A 17,064-nucleotide genomic window follows, 5' to 3' on the forward strand; every position below is an offset into this window, starting at 1 on the left:
TAAGCACAGTTCAGTGTGAGAGTCTTACGCCGCTCGTAGAATTATGAAGCCAGTTATTCTTTTCGCAATATTTGAGTTAAGCTCGCAATTTTCTAAAATACTTGGTATACTGTTTAAGATTATTTGTTATTCATCCATGTTTGACTATTAAGACGCTTCTTGGTACAGGGTCATTATCAGTGGGAGGCTCCTTTTCACAGGATGGCGGCTAGATCACAACGGCGTCTATTTCTGTCGTCAAGCAGTAGCATTGGCGTCGTACCTTGTGAAATTAGCGGGCTAATGAGATTTAATATCTTATGTCTCAAGGTGACGAGCGCAATTATAGCGCCGCTAAGAATTTTTATAACAACTACCAGAAATCTGAAATCCACTGATAAAAGCTTAAGTAACTTTATTCGAGTGAATATATTGCAGAGTTTCTTGCGTGCACTTGCTCTAGCCAAATAATCTTCATAACAGTTGGTTGTTTAACTGAACTCTCCTTTGGATTGAGCTTTTTAGGAAGCTTCTTCGGTTACCACCAAATTATAGCACGAATATTGTGTTTTATTTATTGTTCACTTAAAAAACATTAGAACATGTTAATAAAGTACTAAAACCAATAAATTGTTACCCTCATTTTAATTTAATTACAATCCATATTATGTTGAAACTAAATTTTATATATATTATTTTTACATAACAGGGGGAAACGGGCAAGAGGCTCACGGGATGGGGAGAGGTGAGGCAGCCGCTCATGGACATCCGCAACAACAGGTGTGTCAAGAAATGAGTTGCCGGCCTTTAGGGTGGCTTATTTCTTGAAGGTCATATCTGTTCAGGAAAACCGCAGCCGGTAATTGATTCCACAATGATGATTGATGTGGCTCTGCGCGGCAAGAAATTTCTAGCAAAACGCGCGGTTGTGGAATGCCAGACGTCAACGTGCGAGGGGTAAAAAGGCATAAAAAGGAACTGGCCAGTTAGAAATATTGCTACTGAGAACTTTTTTTAATTTAAACTTTAGAACTCTTTGGTAACCTAATGTAGTATATTGCATTCATTTGTTTTTGTGAATTGGCGGCAAATCTAAGACTCTTGTTACACGTGAAAATGAATCTAACGCGAGAAAATTTTCGGTCAATGATTTATTATGATGATTGGTTTTACGAGTTTAAGCGTGGACGTAGCAATCTCAATGAACATTCGCGTGTGGGACTTCCTTTAACAGCGACTACTGAATATAACACCAGTGCTGTATGACGCATGATAGAGGAAGATAAGATACGGGAAAGCCTAGGGATTGGTATGAGTCAAGTTCAAAAAATATTACACGAAAATTTAGGAGTCAGGAAGCTTTGTACCAGTTGGATTCTCCATACTTTAAGCGACAACCAGAAACACCTTCGCATGGACACACGCACACATGTCACAGGTGATGAAATCTGGATTTATTACTACGAACCCGAAACCAAAAGATAATCAGCTCAGTGGGTGTTTCCTTTCGAGGATGGGCCAACTAAGGTGAAGAAAGGAAGAAGTCAAAGAAAAAAGATGATTGCCTCATTCTTTGGTCGGAAAGGTCATTTCGCGACAGTGTGCTAGAAGATGAAAGGACAGTTACTGCAGACTGGTATGTCAATCGCTGTTTGCCTGTTGTCTTGGAAAATATTGAACAGCAGCGCCCTCAAAGTAGGATCCTTCTTTACCACGACAATGCTTCAGCGCACTCCGCAAAACGGACTGTTGAATATTTGATTATGGCAGGAGTAGAGATAATGAGTCATCCGCCATAGAGTCCTAACCTGGCGCCCATGCGACTTTTATTTATTCCCAAGAACTAAAGATAAACTTCGAGGTGTTCGCTTTACGAGCCCTGAAGATGCGGTGAAAGCGTACGAAAATGCCATAGGAGAGACCCCTAAGGAAGAATGGGCCCACTGCTTTTCTTAGTGGTTCCATCGAATGCGACGATGTGTAGAGAGGAACGGAGATTCCTTCGAAAAACAATAAAAGTATTAGCAACTTAAACAACTAAAAAAAACTGTTTCTTAGAACAAGTCGTCTAGTGAAAATGTGTAGCATAACTATTATATGAATATAAAATGTATCTTATTATTTTTGCAGTTGTTAAATCTTGTATTTTTTCCTCCTCTTATGTATGTGTACTTATATATCTTATATATCCTTTGTTATGTTAATTTATTGCCTTATGTGAAGTTAAATAAGATCTTCTACACCTTTAGGTTACCTGGAAAAGATCGTTGAATAGCGACAAGTTCGTTTAACTTCCATAACTTTTATGTACAAATTGTGACTAATGCAATCATTACTTTTTCTTTACTACTCGTAATACGGTTTTTTTCTCTCGAGTTTAAGTTTTTTTTGACATTTGAAAAATTGACGTTTCAAACACAGACAAAGCTTATTACTATAGATTTGGTTGTAAATATGTTGGCGTCTATCTATCAGTCTATCAACCAACAGTATATATTAACACGTACTTACGTGTTAATAGTACAGAGTAGGGATGGATACTTATCCATCCCTACTCTGTAGTATTGATAACTGCAACGTCGGTGTATAACGTAACTATAATATTGACTTTGTAAATGGATTGCCAGAGAATGATGTATCCTTTCCATAATATTTTATTTTATTTTATTTCTTAAGGTATTAAAGTAAGTTAAAGTAGACTTGATTAATATATCAAAATCTTACTGAGAAGGATTAATTAAAGCATGAATTTCCAATGAATCAATTATTCTTAAACACTAGTAGTATACGATGGATCTCCTTCTTCAGTTAATCGTTTTAAAATTCATAAATTCAAAAAAGTTTCATAATCATAGACTAACAATAGACATTAATTTGTTTATATATAATTCATAATCAATTCATTTCAAAAATACATTTAACTAGCATTTAAACAAAAGTGGTCGTTGCATTGGCCATAGTTGCTCATATCAATGTGTATATTAACAAGCCGTTTTAAAATGAGTCGCATTATTCGAAATGCTAGCAAATCAAAAGCCTTATTGGTTGGACTTTTGCACACAAATAAAAAAAAATCGGCCTAAACAATATATAGATTACGTATGGTACATTTATGCATTCTCTCAAACTCATTGTTGAAAGATCTAATTATAACATTATTTTTCTTGATGGATGTGTCATAGCGACAAAACAATCCTTAAACCAATCAAAAAGTAATTTTTATTTAGGTTCCTGTTAAAAGTTCATATTGGCTCTGAATATAAAAATAGTTCAACACAAATTATTAAGTTAAAGAAGGAAGGTAATCCTTTAAAACACAAAATGTCATATAAATTCTCAGGTGAGTGAATTTCCTTAAAGCTTACTGATTACAGTTCCAAATGAAGCCGTAAGCTTTTGAAATTTATGGAACACTTAAGCAACTGTGTAACTAATAAAATTCTTCGAGCGATAAAAACAAATCTTTTTAATGCTATATTTTATTAAATTTAGGGTTTTGATGTAATTACTGTAATCTAAGTAATATAATAATAAGTAAGAACTTTACATTGATTTAAAAAAAAAAGAATACATGCTGTGTGTTCTACAAACGATTTTTCCGAATTTTTTATCGATTTGTCCATTTGTTTGTATGTATGTCCGGGCAAAATTTAAATCTATCGAAATATTTAATTTCTAATTTTGATTGAATATCAACAATAAGGTCGGTGCAACACATGGGCAACATAATATCAATCTACATGCAGATATATTATTTTTACTACTTTATAGCGTCCTCAGACGTTATCATTTAGAGGGACAGTTACATTCCTTAAGGCTTATTCTGTTTCGTTTAGAAAAAATATAAATTGGCACATAAAACTACATTTTACTGTAGACAATCTAAATCCCGATTGAATCTATGGTAAAGTATAATTAGAAATTTGATTGAATCCTTGCAATTAGCATACATGGGATTAGAGTTGAAATTGGAGTATATAGCTTCTTAATTTTTGTATCACTTTCAAATAATATAAGAGCAGCTTAAAATTAATTAAATATCACATCAATCAAAGCCAAGATACGATTCATACTTGCAAAAATACCCGCTTCAGTTAATAGATCACTCAATATATCGCAATAACTACGGCCTCCTATAGACTGTATGCCTTTGCTATGTTTGAATATTGCCAATCAAAATCAACAAATCCAATTTAGATACGTTTAACTAAACTGTGTTATACTCAGCTTGGCAATTGCACATGACATCTTGTAGAATGACTCATACTTACTTACTTACTTCTGCTATTTTAATGGGATGGTATGGAGGCTCCTGTTTCCGCAATTAAACCACTTACTTCTGTCGTATGGTCAAAGTCAAAGTCAAATAAACTTTATTAAAATAGGCTTAAATTAGGCGCTTTTGAATCCTCACTACTAATATTTCTTTTAAATAATTGAATTTACCATATGTTCGTAAAAAGTTGAGCTCGTAAGACGAACATACAATAAACTAAACGGCCAGTCTTTTCAATCAAATAGAGTAGTTTTACAATGGCTGTAGTTAGTTTGTAAGGTGCTGGATCCAATATATGAGTCGTGTTTAAATAATAATTATTTCATGAAAAGTAATACATAATTAACTGTATGAATATAAATTATCGTATGTTGGTCGCATCAACATTTAGAGCTTGTACTCGGTTGTTTGTGGAACGATGCTTCGTGAACATGATGGTCATGCTTTCTGTGACAGTAAGTAATTGCATCTAACAAGAAATGTATATATTACGAGGACATCGTTATCAAATGAAAGGGTTTGCTGAAAAGAATACGAAAAAAGTTTTTTTTTTAAATAAATCGTGTTTTTTTTGTAATGCCTTAATATACGTGGGTAACATTGAAAATGTTTAGAACTGGCCAGTGAGAAACATTGCTAATGAAATCTTTTTTTGAATTTCAATTTTAGAACTCTTTGGTAACCTAATGTAGGATTTGGCATTCATTTGTCATTTGTTTTTGTGAATTGGCGGCAAATCTATTCTTCATACGGCAGTACAGACATTGTCGTAACAACGCGCGTGTTACTGGACGGAGACGCAGAACCCAATAATGCTGTCGGCACTCGTTCACTGTGGCTTCTACTCCGCTGTGATGTCCCTGTCGATGTTGAGACTGGATCCACAGTTTGACGGTTGGGTGGCTGCCGTCTAAAACCATTGGAATCAGCTGGTCTGGAATGTTCTCAATCGCTAAGATACGGCTTTTGAGTCTCAAGGTTCCTTCGGTGTATTCCACACTCAATAGGTGAAGGCGACTCTCTTTCTTGACTGGTTTTTCATCTTTTAAATTTTCTATTTCTTCATGGAAGCAATCTTCTTGTGTCACCTCATGAGTAATGTTTCCGCCTTTTTCAGTAGTTCTGCAGATACAGGAAGAGCCTTCAGTGATTGATTTTTAAAATTCTTGCCTTTGACTGGTGCCTTAGGATGCACGTTTCTATCGTCTCTGGTCTGTCTCCAATCTGAAGCGGTAGATTTATACCTCCTTTGTCGTCTATAGTTCACCTTCTGGGATTTTGCTCTGCACAACTCGATTAATCGTAGAACTCTCGCTGTTGTATATCGTAACCTATCTCAATTTGAGAATCTTGTTACGTCCGGTAAGCCTTCACTGAGCCGTTGTTGACTATGAATCGTCACATGATGGATTTTTTCTTTACCAGTGGGTTCAACATAATTCTGTCTATTCGGCGTCTTCTCTACAGGTGCAGGCTCTGCGTATCCCTTTTCTATATTATATTTTGTCTTCAAATCTTCATCACGATCCAGTCTTTTCTCTATGTTGTAGAGCCGACGAAGCGAATTTTCATAGTTTTCTGGCAGCGTGATGTCTTCTCTTCGCCACGGAAGAGCCGTCTCATATCGCTTCTGTTCTTCTTTATGGACTGTATGTTTTTCTAATATGCGTAGGGCATGCTCTTCTGGGTCCGTTCTGGGTTTCTAAGGGTTGATACAGAGAGCGTCCATCGCGAAGTACTCCTTCATCAGCTCCTCCATGTCATCTGATGATTCCGTGATGTGGGATACGAAGTGGTGGCTCTATCCTAATGTGCGAGTCTGATTTCCACGTAGGACTCATCCAAGGGGCGTAAGAGATGCTACTGGTTGATCGGCGTTTCCTCTTCGTACCTTTGAAGACAGTAGGAGATGCCAGTTGTCCTGCCCAATCAGAACTTGAGGTTTCGCGTTAGCGTATGTGAGCTGTTCCATTGATACTCGCCGAGGTGAAACTCTCAGGTTTCTGAACTGTTCTTGCACACAACGTTTCTTTTCTATTGTTTGGCCCCTGTATTGTAAAGTTCACTCTTCTTGAATTGAATTCTGACGTCTTCAAAGCATTGATTGACTCTATCCTGAGGGGGTCTATTAGTCCCTCAGCTCCTATGGTGGTTGCTATCTCGTCATAGATGAGTGTGACTGTTGATCCATCATCCAATAGTGCGTAGGTATCTATGGTCCCTGCTGGACCCAAAGCACGTACTGGTATGATCTTCAAATATGACTGCTTGGATGTAGTCCATGCTGAGTTGATAGATTCCATTGGAGTCTCTGATTGCTTCCTTCGGTCGCTGTGTAGCATCTTGTGATACGTGTATTTGCAGCCGTCGATACCACATGTTCTAGACTGGCAGTGGTGAGTTCTTCCTTTTTAGCGTAGGTATCGCAAGCACTGTCGCCGTTCTTTCGCTATATCCCATCTTGAGCTGACTTCAACTGACTCGAATTGTTCACATGTTTCTGTCTTGTGACCTAGTTGCTGGCATACCGGACAAGAAGCTATATTTTTAGGCTTCTCCTTGGCTTCTATACATTGACCCTACGAGGACGCTTCAGTATGTTTGTCGCTTGATAGCTTGCTGTGTTCTCTGGTTGTGCGTAAGGTGCGCACAGATCGGCTTCTCTCTTCATAAATTTTTTGAATTTTGGCAAGTCTTGATCCTCCTTTGGTTGCCAGGCAGCGAAGTCGTAGAATCTGTATCGCAGCGTTGGTGTCAACTTCTCTATTAGTGTCTTCGAAACTTCTGGGTTGTACAGATAAAAGATACAATTCAGGGCCTTCAGTGTAGAGACGGCGATGGTCACGCTTGATGAGAAGGTGCAGATGTCTCTGGGTGATTCGTTAGGCGTGGCAGAGCGCGGAGTGTGTCTATCTCCGAAGTTGCTATTGATTCTGGTCTGCCAAATCTTGTTTCCAGTATCTTCACTATATCTTCTGGATTGCTGTTGCTTATGAGTAAGCTCTCTACTGCTTCTCTAGCTTTCCCCTTGAGATTTCGACGTAGACGATTCAGGTTCTCGACTGGTGAAAACGTGGCATCTGTTTCTCGGTACGCTGCTCGAAATGGCAACCATTCCACTGAAGACAGGAAGTTCAATCAATCTTGGCCGTTGTCCTGCTGCTGAGACTGCAAGTGTGATGGCTGCAGCCAGTTGACTAAAGTCCGTAGCTCCCGCCGGTGAGGATTGTATTGCTTCTGGTGCTGGAGCTGACTGGGGCTGGCTCTGGACGTTCGATGCTACAGGTGCTTGTTGATGTGGCTCCTGGGTTAAAGCCAGCATCGGCGGTGTTTGCTTGGATAGCCAGTCGTTGACTCTTGTCAAAGTTCCGTTTTTGAGAAAACAGAGGCGTTGTCCTCCTCATCATCTCCGCTGTCCTCTGCTTTTATGACTGCTAGGCGAGCGGTCGTTAATTTGACTTGCAGGCGAGCAAGCTCTTCTTTGGCCTTGGCTAATCTATGTTCTTTTCTGAAACGTGTCGATCCAGCACGATTCCTGGTCTCCGGCGGCATGCCTTCCTTGAGGCAGGGATCTCTTGTAACACGTGAACCAAACACGAGAAAATTTTCGATCAATGATTTATTATGACTTTCGTTGTGGTCTTACTCAACAACAAAGCTATGATAGGCTGCGATTTGCATTTCTTAATGAAGCCCCACCTCGTGCCACTATTTACAATTGGTTTAACGAGTTTGATCCACGTAAGGGACGTCCTTTAACAGCGACTACTGAAGATAACATCAGTGCTGTGTGACGCGTGAAGATAAGAGAGTGACCTATCAGCAGATACGGGTAAGCCTAGGCATTGGTATGAGTAAAGTTCAAAAAATATTACACGAACATTTAGGCGTCAGGAAGCCTTGTACCAGATGGATTCCCATACTTTAAACAACGACCAGAAAGTCCTTCGCATGGACTGGTGTCGCCAAATGTTAGATAAGTTCAACGGCGGTGACTAAAATGCTGTATCTGACATCGTCACAGGTGATGAAAGCTGGATATATTGCTACGATCTCGAAACCAAAAGTCAATCGCTGTTTGCCTGCTTTATACTTTTCTTAAATGAAGTGCAGTGTTATATTGAAGTTCTGATTCTCACAGTCAGATCTTACTTCTGTAATGGGTTTGCACGAAGTAAAATTATATTGTGTTGAGCTCTAGGAGTCGTTAATCTACATTTAACATAATATATTAAACTATCTCTTTCACTATTAGCTTAGATTTCAGATAAGCCTCCTCTATAAATTTGTCACCAGTGCCTTGAATATCTACACAACTTTGTAGCTAACGCATATGCAACTAAAGATCAGAAACTTAATTAACAAAGTTAATCCTCGCACTAGCTCAGGAACTTGGAGCTTAACTCATCAATATATCAATGTTATAAGTAAAGTTTTGATGGAAACAATAACACGGGTTGCTTGTGCACGTTTCCTGAAATTATCTCGATAACGAGTCTTTTACTTGACACCGGTATGCTGAGGATTTATTGGTAATTTCAAAAATGTGTTGTTTGGTAGAAATAATAGTATTTAATTACTTAAAAATTTATTATGAAGTAAATTAAGTGTAACAGTCAAAATAAACGAAATTCGACAAACCCGTTCATTGGATTCTCAAGACATAGACCAACATGTTTCAATTACACTATCTCATTAATACTCAGCTCTCCATTCATAAGTTCAACCACACACATATTCCAAGCACAAAAGGTAAAAAGTTATTCCTTTCCCATATTTTATAAGCTTTGTAACTCTAAACTCTTTTTGCCTAAATTATTAAATCATCACTAATTAACGGCAGCAACCATGCAAATGAACAAGAGGTACAAGAAATACAGGAGGAACAAGACGAGAACATGATATTAAAGCTGGTCCAAAGTGGAGACAAGTAGCTGAAGACAGAGTCAAATGCGCATCACTGGAGGAGGCCTTCACCCATTCTGGGGTTCTTGTAGTTAAATAAAAATTAAGTAACAATAAACAATATGATATAATAGATAGGATAGACATAAATTTATTATAAGTAAGAGACAAATAACTAACATAGAATAAACTTAGCATAACTAACACATACATGGAGTTTAAGAGATTATTCGAGAATAAACCTAAGACATCCATTGTCCATAGATATACTTGATTATACATTGATATTATTTTTTGATTCAACTACTACTAGTGTTCAGTAATAGTGTATTAAGACTAATTAATACCTAGTAAGAAGTATATTACTGTCTGATGCGTCGTACAAAAAGTTATTTGGGGTTATATACTAGTGTCCTGACACGTAAGAGTTACTCAATAAATTTAAGACCTATACAAAAATAAAATATGTATATATAAACGAAAACTTGAGCAATTCGTTTTAATTTGTTTATCATCAGCACTATATAACCATTATGAACGTCGCCTTCTCGTACGTGGAAGATGAAAATGCCATTTTCTTGCATCGTATAAGTTTTTATTTCGTTTCCCTTTGCTGTGTCTTTTATAAGTGTGACTGCTACTTACAGTTATTCTATTTTGCATTTTCAAACGGTGTGTCTTAAAAATTCTATTCTATGAGGGTTATTGAACATTATCTAATGGGATAATCTAATAAATGGATCTGATAAGAGATATATATATATATACATATACATATATATATACTCGTATATATGTTATATTGTGTGTGTAGTCAAGCGATTATGAGTAAATAATAAAATAACTTAGAACTAAAACCAACCACTGCAGAAGCAGTACAGAGATATCCTTATAGAACCATTTTTATAGAAAACCACACCTATACTACAATCCACGGTGTTAATAATAAAAATCATTATTATACTTTGCAATCTTAAACACATTTAAGAAGCATAAGAACTAAAACTGGATAAGGTTAACAACCAATACATTATAATATTATTCCATTATATGTGATTTGTAAAACTATGAAATATATATAAATAAACGTGAACAGATTGGTAACAAGACAAGGCGCCTTAATATATTTAGTAAACATACAACTTTTTTGTTATACTAGAGTAATAATATGTTCAGAGATAATACATTTCTTATTACATTATTAAATTATATATTTTAGTAGCTATGATGTAAATGACGAAATATTATTGCATTCCATAAATCTCTGTCATTAGTAATTAATAATGTTCCTGTCCTTGATGGTAGCGTGACGCCGACATTCTCAAAGACAATGTTATTCTAGCTATCTTTTGTTTATTTCCGGCCGATTTACTTGCTTCTGTTACTTTTGTAATGAATAATATTTACAAAATAAAACTCCTGCAGATATACCGCTGGTAACGTGGCAAGTAATTTATTGTTACTGTGAAGTTTTATTTCGTTTATCTTTGTTCTAAGATTTAAAATTAAATGTTATATTTTTGATGAAATAGGGGAAAACTTTAAAATGCTTATTTACAACATGTTAGTTAGTTTAGTTTTAGTTTATAAAGGTCTTTATTTACCATAAGCTTAAAATCTAATACAATGGATACTGTACATAATCACTTAAAGACAATTATTTTACATAGACTAATTACGTCTTTCTAAATTATTTGGATATAAAACAATATAAACTTAATAAACAAGATAATGAAATAGGTAGGTATTAAAATACAAAAACATCGCTGACTTTATGGTCATACAAGTTTTAGATTATGTACCTACTTAATTTATTTTTAAGAAGGTATAACAATATTATTTTGCAATATAAGTATTATTGTGACATAATACTAGCACATTAAACACAATTAAATTGTTCAATACTAATCACGGAGAAAACAATAACGTAGTAATACAGTCATTATCAAAATATAGCATTGCATCAATGCGTAAGGTATCGGATTACAACATGTTAGGAATTACTTCAAGTTTGCTTTTATATAAGAAAGAAGTGCTTTTTAATAATGTCATATATCATATAACTTTTACATAAGTTATATGATAAGATAGATAGATAACTAAGCATTCCCCAGGGAATTCAGACATTAAGTGTGTTTGGGAGAGTTTCCTCCGCCGCTTCTTCTCTCAGAGCGCCATTTGTTTCCGAAGCAGTAACAGTATCTAGTATATGAGAAATAACATCAAAAATAATTGTAAAGGAATCAATTTTGAGAAAATAAATGCCTTTTTGCCTTGTAAGGTACAATCCTGTGGCTTATTAAGAAAATGCTATTATGTATTAAAATGCATATAAATGTAATCATAAAATAATAACAATAAAACTCAATTGTCATATATTTTTTTAGATAATTGTAACATGGATCTGTCGAGAGTAAACAACAGAGTTAGCACGAAATAGTGTGCTGTGTAGATTGGATGTGTTGCGTGAGTATTTATTGCTTTGCGTTTTCGGTATAATTTAGAACTCAACTGGGACTGACTGACTCGGTTCAATTAAATTAAATTGAAGATTTTTAAGAGATTTATTACATGCTAGAATGACAACAAACTAAAATCCATGAGGTTTATCAACGTTTTTCGGCATTATGTGGGACACAGAATACCGGCTAGATTATGGGTACCACAACGGCGCCTATTTCTGACCTGAAGCAGTAATGTGTAATGTAGGCATTATTGTGTTTCGGTCTAAAGAGTACCGTAGCAAGTGACATTACTGGGCAAATGAGACTTAACATCATATCATGCCGCTCAGAATTTTTAGATTTTTCAGGAATCCTGAGCGGGAATGCATTGTAATGGGCAGGGCTTATCAAATACCATCAGCTGAACGTCCTGCTCGTCTCGTCCCTTATTTTCGTAAAAAAATTTTTGACATAAATGGAATAATATTTTTTTAATTAATCTACTATACTACATTTATGCTACTATTACTGAATTTAAACATTAATTTTTTATTATATATGCTTTTATCCATTAATCAATACTCAATTTCGTATGAAGAAAGTTTTGTAGCTTTAAAGCAACGTGTTTTAATATTTTAAACGGTTGATTTGTTGCCTAAGCTCTTATTTATTGCTGTATTGAAGTTGAATCAGCTCCGGGGAATACTTTTGAGCTCCATAGTTTAAGTTCGCTTCACTGAACACTTAGAAACGCTAACACATACGTATTTGAATGTAGGGTTTTAAGCATAGACCTACACTATAATAGAGTATAAACAAACAAAGGATGCGAGATAGAAGAACAGAGACAGAAAAGGTCAGCGAATCGTTTGTTACTGTAACCGAATTTGATTGAGAAGTCGTAAACCGTCGGCCACGCTTGGCAATAGCTCCTTAGTATTTTGTATGTTAAACGACTAGCTAACGCACACATTGACAAATATAATCGGTCCCGCATTATCTACCTGTTAGGTCTCTACGCTATAGCGTAGAGACCTAACAGGTAGATAAGGTAACTTGATAGGTAACTTGATATATCAAGGTATATTTTGTTACCAAACTCCTCCAAAACGGCTTGACCGATTTGTATGAAAATTTGTGCACCACAAATTATGTGTTTCGGGTAGGTCAGAGAATCGGCCAACATCTATTTTTTATACCCCTGAATAATAAGGGTGACTAAATATACAGGGTGTCCCAAAGTTATGGGACATGAAGGGAAAGTACCTTTAATATCGAAGATAGGCTATTTTATAGGTATGTGGTAGGTCTGAGAATCACTTGCATCTATTTTTTATACCCCAAAAATTTTAGTATTGTTTTTTTTTAAATTTCTTTATATGGCAATACAAAGTTTGCGGAGTCAGGTAGTCTAATATATAAATTCTCGTGTCGCGGTGTGTGTTACCAAACTCCTCAGAAACGTCTGAACCGATTTGTATGAAATTTTGTGTGCATATCGGGTAGGTCTGAGAATCGGTAAAAATCAATTTATTATGGCCCAATTTTTTTTTTGAGTTTTTTTATCAATTTGTATGGCAATACAACGTTTGCTGAGTCAGCTAGTTATACATAATATATTCTCTGTATATTATATAATATATATTATATTCAAAGTCTATTGTTGTAAGGCTCTAACTATAAATATTAAAACATCTAATGCAGTGGTGGGCACGTCACCACCGGCCATTTTGGTATATTTTATTTGTTGCTTGCTTGTTTTTTATTTTGAGGCTACACTTAGCCACATAAATTAATTATGCCATATTTTATAAAACATTAAGTATATAGCTTAAAATTATTGAATGATAGAAGTTTCGTTAGTTAGTAAAGAGGTTTTACTTGTGGAAGCTGACTGATCACGTCATTGAGAACCCAGCGTTTGCTAAATTTAAAGCAGATATGTTTTTAATAATTTAAATGTTTAAAGTTTTCGGATAATATCTATACTTTATAACTCTTGAGGTATTTTTTTTATCATTAATCTATTTTTTTTTTTCACTTTAATGGATTTAAAAGAGCGGCAATGACTTTCTTGCCACTTCTTCTTGTCAAGGCACAACTTTTCCGAAGTGATGGTAAATGGTAAAATGTACAACTTTGACATACGTAGCATAGAATTTCTTTAACCTTCAAAAATAAAGAGCTTTTGATTTTGATTTCTGATATACATATTATTTTGTTATTTATTGTTTATATTAAAACTTTATAAATATATTTTGTGCCCAATTTGTCTTCAGACCTTACGAACAAATGTAACAACTTTCTTTTAAAATCATAACAGTACATTACTCTAGTTATGATGTGAAATACAAAATGATAATCTCAAAAGAGCGACATCTATTAATAAGACCAATGAGATGTCTTCAAATATAGTTGAGGCGATCCGCTTTGAAAAATATTGAATCGCTGTTATCAGTTTATATCATAAGATGTTCAAAGCATATTTTTTCCTTTGACAAAACATTTGGCTAAGCCATCACAATCCAAGATATTTGATAAAATTATTGACATCATGAGAATTCTTATTCCTTTAGCCTTTCACTTATTAAAATATTCAAAAGTTGTCTTTCAACTGCATTGTATCATTCACAAATATGTTCAAAATACCCATTTCCAAACTTAACATTAAACCCAACAGTTGCTCCTGTTAAACAGATTAGAGTTGTTTCTTATTATTAATTAATATAAAAATTAACTAAATTTAATGTTTATATGTTCTGGTATCCCAAAATCTAAAACAAGGTCGACAGTTATTAGATAAGGTTGGCAGGTGGGTAGACAAAAAAGACCAATAGAAAACATGGACTAGGAAAGGCCTCAGCAAAAGAAAGTGCAAGAAAATGTAGGAGGCATATGCCAAAGTTGGTGAAATAGACGAAGGTACAAAAAATATAAATACAAAATCATTTATTTCGCACTTTACATGAACACAGTAATATTTTATGCTGACCCTACATAGTACCATGGTCTCGGGGGGGGAAATAGTAGAAAATAAAAATATACTAACGGCTAGTGACAACAAGTTGAAAGCTAAAACTTAACTAATCAAATAAAGAAATAAAGTTCATGTAATAACTATATAAGTATCTATTAATTGTGTGTATGTGTGTGTAGGTGAAAGTGTGTATATATGTATTTGTTAGGATTGTACCTTAAGAAAATTTTCGGTTTCCATATAGGATGTCGGTGTGGTCAGCACAAGTTATCAATTAAAGAGAATTCCTGTAAACATACTTTTCTTTTAGCTTGAAAAAAGAGCTCATATTGTTATTGTATGTTTATTTACCTGCCAGAATACCATGACATCTATATGATTTGTTTGAGCCAAGTTTCTATAAAACCAATCTAGGACGTGATTCACCTGTGGTACGCATTTTTCGGCACTATAATGACTATACAAAGAAAAGTCCAAATATTGACATTAATTTTGATAGTATTAACAACTTACAATTAAAGCTCATAAAGTTTGACATATCTACAGCCTGAGAATATAATACTTTGGTAGTCTTACATAATAAAATGGTCGGAATATTTCATTCACAGAACTGTAATTAATATAAATAACTCGTAATTTACTCATTTGAACAATATTTTTCTAATTTTCTCCTTACTCAAAATTTTTGTAACACAAAGCATGCTGTTGCCTTTAACTGTAAGAAAAGTTAGATTTTATAATTAATGCAATGTAATTATTAACACTGTGACTACTGTTTTTTATATTGGTGATCCATTAAATAAATAAGTAAATATCCAGCACTTAAATCCTGCGCATTATTTTAATTACTTAATTTCATTTCGTGGCAATGTTATATAATGCTCGCTTCAAATCATACCATAATATAAAATATGTGTTATGTTAAGAGTGTCATGTTATTAAAATGAACGCTTAAAACCAATTACTTGGCTTGTCAACGTCAAGCACCTGTAATTTGTATGATGAATGATATATAAAGCTGTAATCACGCTGTCAAACGCTTTATCAAATACGAGGGGAAGAAAAAAGAAAGACTTGGTTGAAATTTGGAACACCGTGACTGAACATTTTTGGGGTTAATCGAAATTACGCCAACTCATGTTACACAATATATTTGTACAACGAAATTCAAGCCCTGTTATAGAGAAGGTTTGTACAGTGCACATAGATGATGTGGGTTTTATTTATCATGATTTATTTTTTAATATTTTTTTATTTAATTATCTTTCCTATATGATAATGTTTATTACTTATGCAGCATTAAAAGCTTAACAAGCATTAAAGCTGCTCACGCGAAATCTTATTTCCAGATCACGTCAGCTGTCAGCTAAAGGCGTAAACGAATTATTACTAGTAGGGGCCTTTTTAACATAGGATGATCTGTCTGCTCTGCCTAGAACTAATATATGAACTATATTTAACTACATGAACAATTTTTTTTTGGATAACAAAAGCGTTTGGAATAATCAAATGGATTTTATCGACTTATATAAGAGCGTTTACCCTTCTGTCCCGTCACGTAAGGTAGGGTCAGTTGGAACCTTACAACAAAGCCTTTAAACTAACCCTTTACTGGGTTCTCACTTCTGAGTGATAGACGATTCAAAAGCGGCGTAATAAGCACTTCAAATTAAGTCAATTATTTGTTTATTAGTTCAATTGTTTTGATTTCATTGTTATCAAAATATTGTGCTAAGTTTTATTACATTGAAACAATTGATCAAGGTTTTCTGGTTTTCCACATGTTTTTTGTATTCTTACACTAGTGTGACAGGATGCTGAATCTAGATTTAAAAGGCGAAATTTTTTAAAACAAATATTTAAATAGACAAAACGTGGTAAAATATACATTTGTAATTTTATGGAGTGTTTTACCACGAAACCACAGAACAGTTTAAAGAGATTACCTATTCTCTGATTAAAACACAGTCACAAATATAGAGAGTCGAACAACATGCCAATTTTTGGATCATGGATCATCCTTACAGTTGGCTTTTATTGGTAACGTTCCGGGGCGTATCACTTCATGTGCGGTTTTGAATTCAACGTTCATAAATTTTGAGACAAAATAAAAATTGCAAAAAAATACTTTTTCCTTGCATATCTTATTAGCAGTGATTCTGTTCTATTGCTAAGCAGAATATATATCAGAACAGTAATAAGTAAATAATTCAGTAGTCATTACATTTGTTTTATTCAATGCCTTTCCAATTTCTTTTCAAATATTCCCCCACAATGTTCTTTTTATAAGACTTAGACATACATCATAATATAAGAGGTGTGTATTATCAATTAATAAATGACTACCAACTAGAGTCGCGCCACGCAATCGTTAACTCCGAAAGTGCTTCATATTAATTCATACACAGAAGTAAGACGTGGTTACAGGTCGCTGGCGTTAGTCACTGTTGAGTATCACTATAAGTCTAATGTTGCCTGTACTT

The sequence above is a fragment of the Leptidea sinapis genome, chromosome 12 (genome assembly GCF_905404315.1).
Source record: "Leptidea sinapis chromosome 12, ilLepSina1.1, whole genome shotgun sequence".
Taxonomy (NCBI): Eukaryota; Metazoa; Arthropoda; class Insecta; order Lepidoptera; family Pieridae; genus Leptidea; species Leptidea sinapis.